Source organism: Lampetra planeri, chromosome 78, assembly GCF_965212315.1.
Source record: "Lampetra planeri chromosome 78, kcLamPlan1.2.h2, whole genome shotgun sequence".
NCBI lineage: Eukaryota > Metazoa > Chordata > Hyperoartia > Petromyzontiformes > Petromyzontidae > Lampetra > Lampetra planeri.
The window spans coordinates 2,420,195-2,437,424 of record NC_136183.1 but is presented as its reverse complement, the minus strand read 5'-3'; the positions used below and the strand labels follow the sequence as shown (position 1 = coordinate 2,437,424).

General features: G+C 48.2%; 1 protein-coding gene across 1 annotated transcript in view; it reads right to left on the bottom strand.

Annotated features, from left to right (window-relative positions):
• The window catches only part of LOC144738146 (uncharacterized), a 41,571-nt gene extending 34,997 nt beyond the window's left edge, over positions 1–6,574 (bottom strand). Inside the window, exon 1 of the mRNA XM_078621099.1 lies at positions 6,472–6,574. The gene's annotated coding sequence lies outside the window, so the exon portion shown is untranslated. The remainder of the gene's footprint in view (positions 1–6,471) is intronic.
• Positions 6,575–17,230: the final 10,656 nt, after the last annotated feature.

The following is a 17,230-nucleotide window of genomic DNA, read 5'->3' as shown; positions in this document are numbered from 1 at the left end:
TGTGGAGGAGGCTCGTGAAAGACGCTGCTAGACAGTCTCCCTGCAACAACAACGGAGGGTGGAGGAGCGACACTCACAACGAGCGGAGCGCCGGGGTGGCTAAACCACAGCAAGTTGGCACAGTATGGGGCACAGGTGCATCAGCCAGTCATCTCTGTCAGGCGACCCGTGGCACCTGGGTCTGCCTCGTAACCTCCTGCCGGCGGGCGTTCGACACTTCACGTGGCCTCAAGGTATACATAGCCTGGCACAAGCATCGTGGTGACGTCACTGTCACTTCGTGGTGAATGGCGGTTGTTGTTGTTGTTGTCGTGTGTGTGTGTAGATAACTAATATTTAACTATTAAGTTCGTAATTTTTACAATCATAATGTGTGTCTAAGTCCATGTGTGTGTGTCAGTCTATGTGTGTGTGAGTCGCTGTGTGTGTACGTCGATATGTCTGCGTGTAAGTGGATGTGTGTGGCTCTATGTGTGTGGGTGAGTCGATCTGAATGTGTAAGTCGATGTGTGTGTGTGTCTTTTTCGCCCAGGCAACGCCGGGTACAACCCGCTCGTATTATATCAACAAAACATCGACCATTCATGACGAATTCGAAGTAATCTTATCACAATGCTAATGCCATGATAGGTGCAATTTAACGCCATGTAATTGTTGATTCCTTGTTAGCAGGTAATGGGAATGATCCAGGTGTCAAGGGATGACTGACAGATGAACCAGCTGTGCTCCCCACTGTTTTGCTGGGTTTTAGGAACCCAGCGTTCCACCCATTCATGCGAGTGTCACTCCTCCAACCTCATCGTTGTTGCAGAGCAAATATATCTTAACTGCCCTGCAGCATACCTCACGGGCCTCCTCCACAGAGGCCAATATTGACATGACTGATACCAGTCATCGGCGGTTCCGATCACCTCCACATCCTCCAATCTCTTCTCGAGCCAATGCCATGCCTGTTTCGCCCCTAATATCAGGACTAACAGAAACTGCTTGAGCATGCGGTAACTGGGAATGCGGGATTCATGACCGATCCAATGCAGCCTCGACTGCTAAAGAGACTCAAGATTATATTCTTTCTTAATATCTTAAAGATCTGTAAGCTTCTAATACAATATAGTCTGGTTGAATAGATGAAACATAGGAAGACCAGCCTTCATTGTATAAGCTAGCACAGATGGTCATTTAAATAAGTTCATATATATAAAAGGCAAAGTTGTGAATAATGTTTAGCATACTTCCCAACATGCAACAAACTGGAAATTTGCCATGTGGGTACTTTCCAGACTGTACACCATGCAAAAATTATACACTTTTTGGGGGGGGGGAGATCAATAATGCATATATTTTTTGCATGGCAAGTGAGCTGTGACGTCAAATCTGTCATGTGACCCGCACGTGCGGAAGCGTAACGCATTGTAGTGTAGCGGTTAGCGCGCTGCACTACGAACCCGGCGACCCGAGTTTGATTCCCGCTCACGGCCACCACCGGTGACGATTATTTTAACCGCTCCTAGGCCTCCCCTAGGTCGACTCAGCCTCAAACGAGTAACTGGTGTGGTGTGTGAACATTGCCAATGGGGAGACAAAGGCGGCCAGGCGTGCTGCTGTCACCCACCCCTCGTAAATTCATATTTTGCATCCACAGAGTAATATCTGTGGCCAAGAAGAATCACAGCTGTGTTTTTAAATCCTTTATATTAAGTTCACTTGCTTGCTTGCGTGCTTGCGTGCTTACGACCGTGCAAATCTTTCGGTCGTTTTTTTACCCACTTCCCGTGATCCAATCGAGCTTACATTTTGCACACAGACTCGTTGTGCGTGACAATTAATTTTCCTGACATTTTTTTTCCAAAATGTTACATTTTTTAGGAAAAAAAAATTATATGTAATTACCAATTGCTTAATGGTGGCAAGCAATCATCTGACCCATAGGTGGCAGCCATCTCAAGCCAGAGGACGAGAGGACTCTAGCCGCCACGCATATAAAGGATTTAAAGTGAAAAACTTAGTTTTTACGGGTTAATTTTTTAGTTTCTGAAAACGCTTGTCCTGGTGAGGGTCGTGGTGGCAGCATGCTGAGTAGGGTGGTCCAGGTTTCCCTTTCCCTGGCGACAGACTCTAGCTCATCCTGGGGAATTCCCAAGCGTTCCCAGGCCAGCCGAGCGACATAGTCTTGGGCCAGCCCCGGGGTCTTCGCCCAGTGGGACGTGTCTGGTAGAGTTCCAGGGGGAGGCTATTGGGGAGCATCCTTACTTATATTCTATATTGATATCACCCCTAGAGCCAGGCCCAGGGGTTGTGTTCACCAACAAGCGCCTCGTGTCCGCGTGACCCACGTAACTCAGTCAGGCTAACTCGAATTGGCTAAGTGGTGCCATCCTGTGTGTGGAACATCAGCAAGATGAAAGGTGAGGGGCGGGTGCGATGCCAGTATGGCAGGGAGAGGGATGGTCTCAGACGGACTAGACCTTGGCGATGGACACTCAAAGCTTTGTATGGAGCAAAAGTCTAGGCACCTTCCACACAGTGTTACACAGTCTAATGAAAGAATGCTGCTCGACTAATTTGAAGTGAGGCTTTGGCTGCCAAACCAGAGCTGGTCGTGAACACATTAACCAGGTATGGGAGCTCCTCCAACACTTGTAGAACTGCCTGATTATTCATGCAGAGTTGAGCAGGTGTAGTGTTGTATGACATGAAATTCCCAGGCAGGTGATTTATTTTTGTAGAACATTTGCAAGGCCCCATTTCATGAAGGCACAGAACAAGATTCCATAATTCCATCTCACTGAATAGCCATTACCAAATCATCAGCAGATATAACATGGTTGACCAGCAGGGAACGATCCTTTAACTTTAACCAGGTATCGATTAGCATATCATTGTAACCGTAACAAATGCAATGGTTGTATTATGACCATTGGGAGCATCTCAAACTACATAGTTATTGAAGATACTATGTAATGTAATGCATGGGGCCAGAGTGAATTTCTGTCACAAGCCATGTTGAACAGGTAATCGCTCGCACTCCTGGTCACGCAGCATTAGACCGTTCTGCCCAAAATCATACGAATCCTCAAATAATGTGAACAGAGAGATAGATTTGAAAACAAATAACAACCCAAAGCCCCAAGCCTCTTTATGGTACTTTCGGCCTTAATTAAATCAAGAATGCAGAGATCAAGTTTCTGTTGAAAATCCGTAAGCCTCTGCTGTAGTCAATAGACAGAAAATACAGCGGACCCTTGCATATCGCGGAGGTTACCTTCTGGGAAATTGCCGCATGAAAGCAAAAAGTGTGATATTCAATACTTAAGCCTTACCTAAGTAATGGCATTAGGTAAACGTGAATTAAAATTTACAACATCACAATTGAATTAAGTACTGTACTGTATTCCAAATAAACTAAACAATTGAAATAAACACGGAGAACCCGTTTCCAAAAAATATTCCAAGACAAAAAACTTGTATAAATCTATTAAGATAAAGCAGACTTTGCGCTTGTGTAAATTTTTTTGTGAACCAAATTGCGCCAACACACCCCAAACTTTCCATGTGTACTCACGGGGGAGTTAGTGTTTTTCGCGCTATTTTTAGCTTACCTGCTCACCTTCAACACCTGTACCACCTGCACACCCCCCCCGCTCCTCACCTCCCCCCCTCACTTTCTCTTGCCATGTGTTAAAGCCTGGGGCATTCTCACTACTTCCGATTTGCCACACATGCAAACACATTTTGACATTTCATCTACTACAATTCCACGCACTCACCATAACATAAGTGTCTCCACTGCACTGCTATATTTGTTCTCACAGATCTACTTGCATGTCTGACAATACTAGACAGACTCACCAGCATTGCTAAAATGTCAACACCAAGATGCAAATCCTGCAAGGTGATGATGGTTACCGTTTCCTACTCCGCCAAACTGACCCAGCAACAGACTTGCCAAAACAAAATAAGATTTCCGCCATGGACGTCTTTGCCTTCAGGATCATGGTACGAAACTGCAGCTTCAATATCTTCTTGAGATGCAAAGAGCTCTTCCACTAATTTTCTGTCGACATGTATGCTAAAATTTAAGCGTCATTAAATTAAACCCACAAGATGGCAAAACATCCTACAAGTCATATTGCTGTGGCAAGACATGCCCGTAAGGAAAACTCTTTATGTTCACAGTTTCAAGTGTGCCACGGAGAAGATGACTTCAGAATACAATGTTGTCATTCATGCCGACTAAAGTCCTCATGGTCAACATGAGTGCCGCTTAAATGCACTCACAACATCTGACGTCGCTGTCATTCTGACAGCTGAACAACATTTCACTCGAGGCATCGTCTTGCAACTGAGGAACAATACCCTACATAAAAATGAAACACACCGATCCTATGATGCTGTTTAATGTCTACAGATTTTCTGGCAAGGTGATGATGGCTACAATGTCCTACTTCGCCAAAGTGACCCAGCAACAGGTTTGCCAACACAAAAGATTTCCGCCATGGACTTCTTTGCCTTCAGGATCATGGTATGAAACGGCAGCTTAAATCTATTCTTGAGATGAAAGAGCTCTTCCACCAATTTGCTATCGATAAGCATGCCAAAATTGAAGCTTCATTCTATTAAACCTATCAGATGGAAAAAACATCCAACATTGTCTATCCTGAAGCTCTCCTAGGGAAACGGATTTAAAAGCTGCCCTTATTATGAAACAAACAAGCCCTGCGATTGTATAACACAGCCGAAAACTCGTTACAAAAACACACACATTTACCGACTCAGAAATCAATTATTCTAACAAAGCCAATATGGCAAGACATTACTATTAATGTTTGATTACTGAGACCTGTGCAAAGCCGGGTAACTTAGCTAGTACTGAATAAATACTATACTTTAGATGTTTGTGCTTGAATGGGGAGCGGTAGTCCAACGGTTAGCATGCTGAGCTATAATCCCAGCGAGCCAATTTATATTCCCACAGAGCCAAGCCACAACATTTGGCTGTCGCCTGATGAGGCTGGTTATAATTACTGGCGAAACGTCATACTCAGATTGTAAATGTTGTGGCTTGGCTCTCCAACGCACAACCGGTGTAGTGCTGTACTAGTGACGAATTGGCCACGTTCTGTTTATGTGACAACCCTTACTAGTTGGCTGTGTCGGGTGGTGGCGGGTTTAACGACACCTTTATATATTTAGACGATCTAACCCAGGGGTCCCCAACCCCCGGGCCGCAGACCGGTACCGGTCCGTGGCCTGTTAGGAACCAGGCAGCACAGCAGGTGAGCAGCGAGTCCACACGTGGCCCGCCCATTATTTTATTTACCACTTCCGTCCATGCCTCTTTTCCGCACTGCGCACATGTCTCAGTCACAGTTTTGGAAAGCCCACAAGCTCTAACCCTAGCCAAAATGAGTAAAAACAAACGTCGCTGGAGAGCTCCTTGAAAAGGGGGAAATACCCAATGATGAACCCCCTTTGCGGATTGTAGGTCAGAATATCCGTTCATCCTGAAGGCTTGGTGTACGTGCGCCAGCTCACTGGCTAGGTTATGCTGGTCGGAGATGGTGTAGTGTTTTTTTATGAGGGAATTCTTCTGGGCTGGATGGTGGTGGGAGTCAGGCTTTAGATAGGCATCCGTGTGGGTGGCTTTCCTGAAGACAGAGTGTCCCAACGAGCCATCAGGTCTCTTCTCAATCAAAACATCCAGGAATGGTCGCTTGCCATCCTTTTCCAATTCCATGGTGAATTTGATAGATGGGTGTATGGAATTGATGTGTACTCTTGGCGGGGCTAGAAGTGGGAAGGTGGTGGAAAAACAGATAGAGGACGTGAGGCAAATTGAACAATCATTGGAAGGATGTTATCAACCAGGTAATGCCTTAACTTGTTGTTGTTTTTGTTGTTTCTATCATTACCTGCCAATTTACTGAAAGCCCCACCCACGTCCCCCCCCCATCCTCACGTCCTCTTCCCCGAGCGCTCACGCGGCCCCCTACCCCACAGCCCCCCCCCTCTCTCTCTCGCCCCCCTTGGCTCCTCCCCCCTCTCTTACCTATAAAACCTCTTGCCACGGCAGCTCTTTAGCCGACTTCAGCATTTTCTTGCTGTGGTTGTCCCACCTGATGAAGATCGCTTGCGTTGCATTCGAAACGTCGCGATTTGTTTTATTTTATTTCTACCTTCGTGACTTTACCGAAAGAACCAAAGAGTATGGATTCCTGCAGTCACGAAAGCTTAAAATCAAGATCAAGCAGATAATTAAAGCAAATGTAATAAGGAGAGGGCAGGAGGCAATGCTCTGCATGGCTAGGCCCCGCATTGTAATGTTCCAACCTGGACATCGATTCCATACTCGCTGCGACTCAATTGATATCCCTACGAGAGAGGAGCGAGGCTCTACCTGGGTAAACAACAACAACCACGACAACAACCACCACAACAACAACAACAACCACCACGATGTGAACTTCTCACCACGGATCTCAGTGAGCGCGCGCGGAGATCGGCAGCTTCCTGGTGTTTCGTGACGTCATGCGGCAGCAGGTAACATGACGTCACTAGTGAGTACACCCCCCCCCTTCGCGCCGATGAGCTAATGCAGTGGTGACGTCAGATAGCGGGGTTAGAATTTAAGGTTATTAAGATTCCTATTCCAATGATCTCTTTATTGAACATTGACCATTTGGGTGCGTGAGCTCAACAACGTTAATATTGTGTGTACAACCTGTGTATACACTTGATTTGAAGCTTTCGTGACTGCAGGAATCCATACTCTTTGGTTCTTTCGGTAAAGTCACGTAGGTAGAAATGAAATCGATCACGACGTTTCGAACGCAACACAAGCACGACAGCTACGATGTCTGCTGCTCGCAGCTGTCGCGATTTTTACCTGAAGACGGGCGCTTGTGTTGCGTTCGAAACATCGTGATTTATTTTATTTCTACGTACGTGACTTTACCGAAAGAACCAAAGAGTATGTGTATAGAGTGTGTGTCTACAAACTGTGTATAAATGTGTGTACAAACCGTATACAGTGTGTGGGGCCGTCCATAAATGGCGTCATGCACCTGGGGGGGGGGGGCAGACATTTGTGACGATGTGTGACGATGGGGAGAGGTTGAGAAATGTGACGTCACATCAAAATGCGCAACTTAAATAAATATAAACACGTTCTACTTAATTAAATAGACTTTTTAATAAATGCTTTCTCCTACAACATCAGAGTGTAGCGCCACATTAAATACGCACTACAATGACAATAATACTGGTAGGAACCGCCAGGTTACACCAGCCCATAGGGGATTATTGTTTCTGTCGTGCAGGGAAGGACTGGGTGGGGAGGGAGGGGTTGGGTGGGGAGGGGAGGGTGGGGCTGGGTGGGGAGGGTGGGGTGGGGTGGGGCAGGGTGGGGAGGGGCTGGGTGGGGAGGGAGGGTGGGGAGGGGCTGGGTGGGGAGGGTGGGGCTGGGTGGGGGGTGGGAGGGGTGGGGCTGGGTGGGGAAGGGGCTGGTCACCCCGTGGTGCCCTTATAAAACTCAACGTTTAACCTACTCACGCCGGCTTGTGCCCGCCCTCACAGTCGGGCATATTTGCGGAATACACCACGCCGCCGTTGACCCTGGCCATTGACCGAGCAACCCAACGTTCCTACCAGCTCCCTCCGCAGGAATCTGTTTTAAAGCGATTTGAAGCATGTTTTTTTAGGGGGGGGGGGGGGGCAGAGCTTTGTGACGTCATATTTGAGGGAGGGGGGGGTCTGACTTTTTGTGACGTCGTGTGATGAAGGGGGCGGGGATCAAAAATCGTCCAAAATCGCGTGACGTCATTTATGGACAGCCCCTGTGTACAAACTGTGTGTATACACCGTGTGTGTGTACAAACCGTGTATGTACACTGTTGGTACAGTAGGGGGCACAGGTGGTGCATCGGCCAGTCATGCAGTCGAACCATGGCACCTGAGTCTGCCCTGTGACCTCCTGCCGGCGGACGTTCGACACTTCACGTGGCCTTAACGTGCACATAACCTGGCACAAGCGCCATGGTGACGTCACCACCACAAATTGGCGAATAGCGGTCGTTTCTGTTAAAGTGTGTTTGTGTATACAGTGTATGTGCAGACTGTGTGTGTGTACGCTGTATATACATTGTGTGTACAAGATATGTCGACACTGCGTATGTGTAGTGTGTGGGTGGTCCGAATCAGTCGGGCGGCATTATATTTTCATCAGCTGTGCAATGGTGTGTGGAAGCTACCTGGCCTGTCGCTCTGCACGAAGCTTCAGGTCTTCTTGGCCACAGTTATTCCCTCCCTTCTCTACGCTTGCGAAACGTAGACCCCCCTAATGGAACATCTTCGCCGGTTAGAAACATTTAGGCTGGCCTGTCTACGACCCATCCTGGGTTTAACCAGGCTGGATTGTGTGAGGAGCTCACAAATCCTTGAAAGATCTGGGCAAAGTCCCATCGGTGAGCTCCTCCGGCAGGGTAGGCTGCGTTGGCTGGGGCATGTAGCCCGCATGCCCAGCCACCGCATGCCTAAACAGCTTTTGTTTGGCCAGATCGAGGGGGCTAAATGGGCCGACTAACCAGCAAATAGGCAGAGTGATAGACGGAGCACTAGCGTTATATTCTCAAAATAGATCTTCGGTTGACGAATGACGACCGAAAGTCAATATCAGTTTCGGCCGAAACCGAAAGCAGACCGAAAGTTAAAAATTTACTTTTGGCCGAAACCGAAAGTAACCCGAAAGTAAAAAAATGTACTTTTGGCCAAAACTGAAAGAATGCCGAATGAGGCCATTTGCCAACTTTCAGCGCCGAAACCGAAACCAAATTTCGGTCGGCCTCTAGTGCACGGTGTATATGTTCTGTGTGTACACTGTGTATTTGACTACTGTGTGTACACTGTGTGTATACTGTGTGAATGACTACTGTGTTTACACTATGTGTATGTCTACTTTGTGTACACTCTGTGTATGTCTACTGTGTGTACCCTGTGTATGACTACTGTGTGTACACTGCATGTATGACTACTGTGTATACACTGTGTGTATGACTACTGTGTATACTATGTGTGTGTCTACTGTGTGTGCACTGTGTGTATGACTACTGTGTGTACACTGCGCGTATGTGTACTGTGTGTACAATGTGTGTATGTGTACTGTGTGTACACTGTGTGCACACTGCGTGTATGTGTACTGTGTGTACACTGTGTGCATGTATAAAGATAGTATGGAGCGATAGAGGGGCAGTATCGTTTCCCGGGACCATCTTATATATAAAAGTCTCCGCGCGCTCGCGCTTGCGGGGGATTTGGCTCTCGGACGGTGGGCTTTAGGTAGAAATTTTTTTGACAGGCAGCACACCCTAAGCCCCGCGGTGGGAATAGGCTATTCCGTTTTCCCAGCCGTAAACTTTAAAGTAGTTTAATTAACGCATTTGTGCCATTTCTATTATTCATTATTTACTTATTGCGAGACATCGACCATACCAACTCACGACAATTGCGTGGGGGGGGGGGGGGGCGGACCCTGCCAAGTCATGCGCGTTCACTCCAGCTCACTGGGGACATTTTCTTTTACGCGTTTAACAAGGAATAAATATACACATCACGCTGCCGATTTCTCTTCACAGTGTGATGTCTTCCCCCCCACCACAATATGTGCAGTTACTGCTATAAAGCCCTCACATATTAATTGAATATTATGACAATGCTTACATCGTATTATTCTGCCTGGCAACGTCTCACCTCCTCCGGCTTGCCAATCTAGGCGAGGCCGCAGGCTCTGCACGGGACGACGCGTCACCACGCCAATGTAAAGTACACTTTTCTTGCATCTTTCGCTAAGAACTGAGGTTTATTGTTTACTATTATTAAACAAATAACTTTACAAATATTACGATGATAATGTTTGTGTGCAGAAACTACATGTGTGTCCCTAAAGTCGATGTCTGTGTGTGTGAGTCCATATGTATTTGTGTGCGTGTAAGTCGATGGGTTTCAATGTGTGTGGCTCCATGTCTGTGTGTGAGTCCATGTGTGTGTCTGTCTTTTTCAAACGGACAACGCCCCATGTGTGTGTGTGTATGTACAAGTGTTTGTGTGTGTGTGTCAGTCCATTTGTGTGCATATTAGTCGCTGTGTGTGTGTTAGTCCACATGTGTGTGTAAGTCCATACGTGTGTGTTTCACTCGATGTGTGTGTGTCTAAGTGAATGCGTGTGTTTGTGAGTCGATATGTGTTTATGGCTCCATCTGAGTGTGTAAGTCAATGTGCGTTTGTGTGTCTATGTGTGTCGGTCGATGTGTGTGTGTTAATATACATGTGTGTATCTAAAGTAGATGTATGTGTGTCACAGTACATATGTCTATGTGTGTGTAGGGCAATGTGTGTGTCAGTCTATGTATGTGTGTGTAAGTCCATGTGTGTGTGTCTTAGTCGATATCTGTCTGTGTAAGTACATGTGTGTTTACGTCAATGTGTGTGTGAGTCCACGTATGTCTGTGTGTGAGTCGATGTGTGTGTGTGAGTCGTTGTATGTGTGTCAGTCTATGTCTGTGTGTGTCAGTCCATGGCCGTCTGTGTTAGTCGCTTTGTGTGCATGGCTCCATGTCAGTCAGTGTAAGTCCATTTATTTGCGTGTCTGTAGGTCCATGTGTGTATGTGAGTGAATGTATGTACTTTATTTACCTGCTCAAGGCCTATGATACCATCAGTAGGTCTGGCCTCTGGGTTGTTCTTCATGCTTTCGGAGTCCCTCAAACTTTGCTCACGATCCTTAAGGACCTTCACGTTGGTGAGCGGCCCCGCGTCAAACTACGTGGCCGTCAGTCAGAGCCATTCCCTCTACACCTTGGGGTGTGACAGGAATGTCCTCTGGCTCCACATTATTTAACATATCTTTTTACCACGTAGTTCGTGAAGACTTCAATGGCTGTTCCCGAGGAATTACCATATGGTACAGATACAATGGGAGGTTGATCGATGCCCGGGTGCGGTCAAGGATGCCTCCCTATTGCTCAACCATGTTACGTATGCCGATCATCTGGTGATTGCTGCTCACTGCGGCTGAACCTGGAGCTTGCCACTAAGAGGTGGGGCCTTACCATTAGTCCCACCAAAACTAAGCACCTGCCTGGGTATTTTGTACCATCGAACAATCCACCCCCACAACTCACAATTGGTGATGCGGCAGTTGTGGAGAGATTGCCGAGATTCCAATACCTGCCCAGTGTGCTCATGACCGGCTCCGGTTTAACAGCAGAGGTCTCACTCCAAATCAGTGGAGCGGCATTATCTTTTCATCAGTTGCATAATGCTGTGTGGAAGCTACCTGGTCTTTCGCTCCGCATGAAGCTCCAGGTCTTCTCGGCCACGGTAATTCCCTCCCTTCTCTACGCTTGCGAAACATGCACCCCCCTAATGGAACATCTTCGCCAGTTAGAAACATTTAGGCTGGCCTGCTAACGATCCTTTCCTGGATTTAACCATATATGTGTGTGTGTGCGTCTAAGTTGATGTGTTTCTACGTGTGTGGGTCAATTAGGGGTCGGCACGGTTTGGCTCAAACCACCAAACCGCGGTTTGAACCGAACCAAATCGGTTTGGTTTGGCTCTGTTTGAACTGGTTCGGTTTGGTTTGGGGCTACGAAAACCGACTCGGTTTGGCTCGGATAGGGTGGAACCGGCTCAAACTAGTTTGGTTCAAGCCAACTTAAGAGGTTTGGTTTAGCTTAGTTTGGTTTGGTTTTGGTTTGGTTTGGTTCAGTCGTCGCTGGTTTGGTTTGGATTGCTCAATTTGAAACCAGTTTGAGTCGGTTCAAACCGTGCCGACCCCTAGGGTCAATGTATGTGTGTAAGTCCATGTGTGTATATTCCTTTTTCGCCCGAGCAACGCCGGGTGCTTACCGCTAGTCTTATATATAAAAGTCTCAGCGCGCTCGCGCTTGCGGGGGATTTGGCTCTCGGACGGTGGGCTTTAGGTAGAAATTTTTTTGACAGGCAGCACACCCTAAGCCCCGCGGTGGGAATAGGCTATTCCGTTTTCCCATCCGTAAACTTTAAAGTAGTTTAATTAACGCATTTGTGCCATTTCTATTATTCATTATTTACTTATTGCGAGACATCGACCGTACCAACTCACGACAATTGCGTGGGGGGGGGCGGACCCTGCCAAGTCATGCGCGTTCACTCCAGCTCACTGGGGACATTTTCTTTTACGCGTTTTACAGCCAACACATACATCACGCTGCGGATATTTCTTCAGTGTGATGTCCTCTTCACCCCCCTTCCCAACACGATGTGTCCAGTTTATACTACAGACTTCGTAGCTAATAATATTTTACTGCTTACATAGCATTCTTCTTGCACGGCCGAGGGATGCTGGGGGGGGTGTGGGGGTCGCGGCCCAGCCCTTAGCCTGGCAACGTGCCAACTCCGCCGCCTCGCCAATGTAGTCCAGGACGGGGGCTACGCATGGCACAAGGCCTCAACACGCCTATGGTAAGTACAAATTTCCTAGCTTCTTACGCTAACAACTCAAGTCCATTGTTTACTATTGTTAAACACATTAGTTGACAAACATTACAATCATAATGTTTGTGTGCTGATAAAAAAATATGCTTCATTGCTTACTATTATAAAACATACGTTGCCAGACATTACAATATTTATCTTTGTCTGCACATACCAACTCTGCTTCATTGTTTACTATTATTAAAGTAATCAGTTGGCAAATCTTACTATTATAATGTTTGTGTCCACATACTAACTCGCGTTCATTGCTTACTATTATGAAACAAGTAAGTTTGCCGATATTACAATAATTATGTTTGTACAGATAACAACTCAGGTATCAGTGCATTGCCAACCTATCATCTACACTGCTAATTTTCATTTTCACCATTTACAGTGTATGTCAGTCTATAATCTATTGCCTGCTTCACCTCACTCGGTGTACTGCCAGCCTTTCATGTCGACTGTAGCAATGCTTATGTCATTGAGTCGGCGTACTGGCAGTCTATAATCTCGACTGTAGCCTGCTTCTCAACTTACTTGTGCGTACCGCTGCTCTTTCATTTACGCTTATTTCTGCTTATTTCTTCAATACATTTCTATTGTTTCCATCGCTCACGTCACGCTATTTACTCATACGTAGTACTGCGATACTGATAGCTGTGCCATCATCGGGGATTGCTGTGCCCATTGATGTGTGTGCGTGAGTCGATGTGTGTGTCTTTAAGTCCATATGTGTGTGCGTGTAGAGCCATGCGTGTCTTTAAGTCCATGTGTGTGTCTGTCTTTTTTGAACAGACAACGCCCCATGTGTGTGTGTCAGTCCAAGTGTGCGTGTCAGTCCATTTGTCTGCGTATCAGTCACTGTGTGTGTGTTAGTCCATGTGTGTGTGTTAGTCCATGTGTGTGCATGGCTTCATCTGAGTGTAAGTCAATGTGCGTTTGTTTGTCTATGTGTACGTGTACGTCGATGTGTATGTGTGTGTCAGTCCATATGTGTGTCAGTCCATATGTGTGTGTTAGTCCACATGTGTGTATAAGTCTATACATGTGTGTGTCACTCTGTGTGTAAGTCAATGCGTGTGTGTGAGTCGATATGTGTGTGCTAATCCATGTCTGTGTATCTAAAGTAGACGTCTGTGTGTCACAGCCCATATGTGTGTGTAGGGCTATGTGTGTCAGTCGATGTATGTGTGTCTAAGTCCGTGTGTGTGTCTTAGTCCATGTGTGTGTGTAAGTACATATGTGTGTTTACGTCAATGTGTGTGTGAGTCCACGTATGTCTGTGTGAGTCGGTGTGCGAGTCGCTGTATGTGTGTACGTCGATATGTGTGTGCAAATCCATGTGTGTGCATCTCAAGTGAATGTCTACGTGTGTGCGAGTCCATATGTGTGTGTGTGTAAGTCGATGTGTTTGTGAGTCGATATGTGTGTGTGTATCAGTCCATGTGCTTGTGTGTTAGTCGCTGTGTGTGCATGCCTCCATGTTATTCAGTGTAAGTCCATTTCTTTGCATGTCTGTAGGTCCATGTGTGTGTCTTAGTCCATGTGTGTGCTTTATTGACCTGATTAAGGCCTATCATACCATCAGTAGGCCTGGCCTCAGGGTTGTTCTTCGTGCTTTCCGAGTCCCTCACCCACTGCCCATCCTTAAGGACCTTCATGATGGTGAGCGGCCCCGCGTCAAACTACGTGGCTGTGAGTCAGAGCCATTTCCTGTACACCTTGGGTGCAACAAGGATGTCCTCTGGCTCCCACATTATTTTACATATATTTTGACCACGTCGTTTGTGAAGCCTTCAATGGCTGTGCCGGAAGATTTCTCATCTGGTACAGATACAATGGGAGGCTGATCGATGCCCAGGTTCGGTCAAGGGATGGCTCCCTATTGCTCAACCACGGTATGTATGCCCATGATCTGCTAATTGCTGCTCACTCGGAGGAGTTCGAGGTGACTCTGCTGAACCTGGAGCTTGCCACCAAGAGGTGGGGCCTTACCATCAGCCCCACCAAAACTAAGCACCTGCCTGGGTATTTTGTACCACCGGACACTCCACCCCCACAACTCCCAATTGGTGATGGGGCAATTGTGGAGACAGTGGAGAGTTTCCCATACCTTGCCAGTGTGCTAATGACCAGCTCCGGTTTAACAGCAGAGGTCTCACTCCGAATCAGTCGAGCCGCATTATATTTTCATTGGTTGTGTAACGCTGTGTGGAAGCTACCTGCTCTATCACTATGCACGAAGCTTCAGGTCTTCTCGGCCACGGTCATTCCCTCCCTTCTCTATGCTTGCGAAACTTGGACCCTCCTAATGGAACATCTTCGCCAGTTAGAAACATTTGGGATGGCCTACCTACGATCCATCCTGGGTTTAACCAGGCTGCATTGTGTGAGGAGCTCACAAATCCTTGAAAGATGTGGACAAAGTCCCATCGGTGAGCTCCTCCGGCAGGCAAGGATGTGTTGCCTGAGTCATGTAGCCGGCATGGCCAGCCACCGCATGCCTAAACAGCTTTTGTTCGGCCGGATCGAGGGGGCTAAACGGGCGCGGCATGGGCTAGAGATGACATGGAGTGATGTGGTACAGGAGGACGTGGAGCTGAGTCGACTTGCCGATGACTGGTACCAGCCATGTCAAGATCGCCCTCTGTGGAGGAGGCTCCTGAAGGACGCTACTGGGGAGTTAGAGGCAGTCGCCCTCCAACAACAACGGAGGGCGGAGGAGCGATGCTCACAACAACGAGCGGAGCGCCGGGTGGCTAAAGCACAACAAGTTGCCACAGTAGGGGGCACAGGTGCTGCATCAGCCAGTCGTCTCAGTCGACCTGTGCCATCTGGGTCTGCCCCGTGTCCTCCTGCCAGCGGGCGTTCGACACTTCACGTGGCCTCAAGGTGCACATAGCCTGGCACAAGCGTTGTGGTGACGTCACCGCCACTTTCTAGCGAATGGTGGTTGTTGTTGTTCAGTCTATGTATGTATGTGTGAGTCCATATGTGTGTGTAACTCTATGTGTGTGTGTGTGAATCGATTTGTGTGTGTAACTACATGTGTGTGTCTGCCTTTTTTGCCCGGGCAACGCCGGGTACTTACCGCTAGTGGTCAATAATAGACGTGCTAATGATGATTGATGGGACAAGCGTGAGGGGAAGCACGGGTCCCAACGGAGGCAAAGTGAAATAAGGGCGGAGATTGACAGGGCAAGATGCGGTGAGCGAAAATTTGGGAATAGAGGCGTGGCCGGGTCGTGCAAGGGATAAGAGCCGGCGTGATCCGGACCTGGAGGCTGTTGGTGTGGGGAATCGCCATCGTTGTCGTCGCCTTGGAACGGGTCTTCGAGTTGTCTTTGAGTTGTCTTGAGGCTAGAGCTATGTTGTCTCAGAATAGAGTCATATAACTACCCAAGTGTATATAGTCACACGCGGTTACTCGTTAAGTTGTCAGTGGACTTTATTCATAATAAATATACATAAAGACAAGATGGTGTCTCTGAGAGCTACATTACAGTGGTGTCAGAAGTGGCTATTGTAAAATGTTCAAGAAAAGAAATAGTAAGAACCCACCTGTAGCATCTTCAGAGACGAAAAGGGAGACGACCAAGGAGTCCCCCCAGCAGCCCCGGGAGCCGGGAGCCCGGTGACAAAGCCCGAGGGGTGCAGAGAAAGCGGCACCTGCGACGGAAGAGTGGCAATACCTGGTGGCGGAGGCAGATCATCTCCGTTCGACCGTTGCTGAGTTGGTGGTGAAGTAGAGAGCAGCGACTTCGAGAGCCGGTGCAGCCGGGGATGAGCTGCAAAGTCGCGCAGTGATGGTGGAGCGGCCGCCTGCGGTCGGGATTCCCGCGTTGGAGACCATGCGGTCGGGGGCCGCCATTTTTCGGGAGGCGAAACAACGAACGGCCGCCATTTTGAAGCCTGCGCGGGAGGCAGCAGAGGCGGTGTCATCTTGGGTGGCGGGGCGAGGAGCCACCGAGCAACCACGAAGCTTGCCTTTGACCAGAGAATTTACGGTGGCGGGGGAGGACTGGAGTGCCTTCACCCGGCGGTTTGGAGCAGCGTACTGGTCTGTTGGCTGGACGGAGGAGTCGTTGAGAGCTTTACCTACGGCTCTTGATGATGACGGCCTCACAGTGTTCTGGGCCATCCCTGAGGAGAAGAGGGCTATGCTTCAGCATGCCTACAAGGAGATGTCTGCAGTATATGACCCACCGTCGGGCCTGCAAGCGTGCAAAACCTTGAGAAGACGGACAGGGGTGGCTGCATTGATCAGAAAATCTCGGCTTGGAGACGAATGGGCCGGCCGACCATATAAGATTGTCGTGGAGCCATCGCAGAAAGAAACAGTCTACGGGGGGAGTGACAGCAGTGGATCATGGAGGGGACCGGTGGCGAGGGGGAATGCCGGTACGGCTCCGGGAGTGGCAATCTTGGACTGATTCAGCGCCTTTGCCGTGGGTGCCCAGGCTCGCCTGCTCCGCTGCGGCCAGCTTCGACACTTTGTGCGGGGATGCCAAGCATCATGGGAACATCATGGAGCCCCTTGCATCCACCGCCTCCTCGACAGCTACAGGCTGGCCCAGGTGAGTCATGATGCACCAGACACCCGACCGCTAAAAATAACCTCATGCATCGGGGTCATCGGGGATTCGTAGAGGCCAAACTCAGGCACACGGAAGCTAGAGGGCCGAGTAGTAGTAGGGGCGGCTGGTTCATCGGGAAT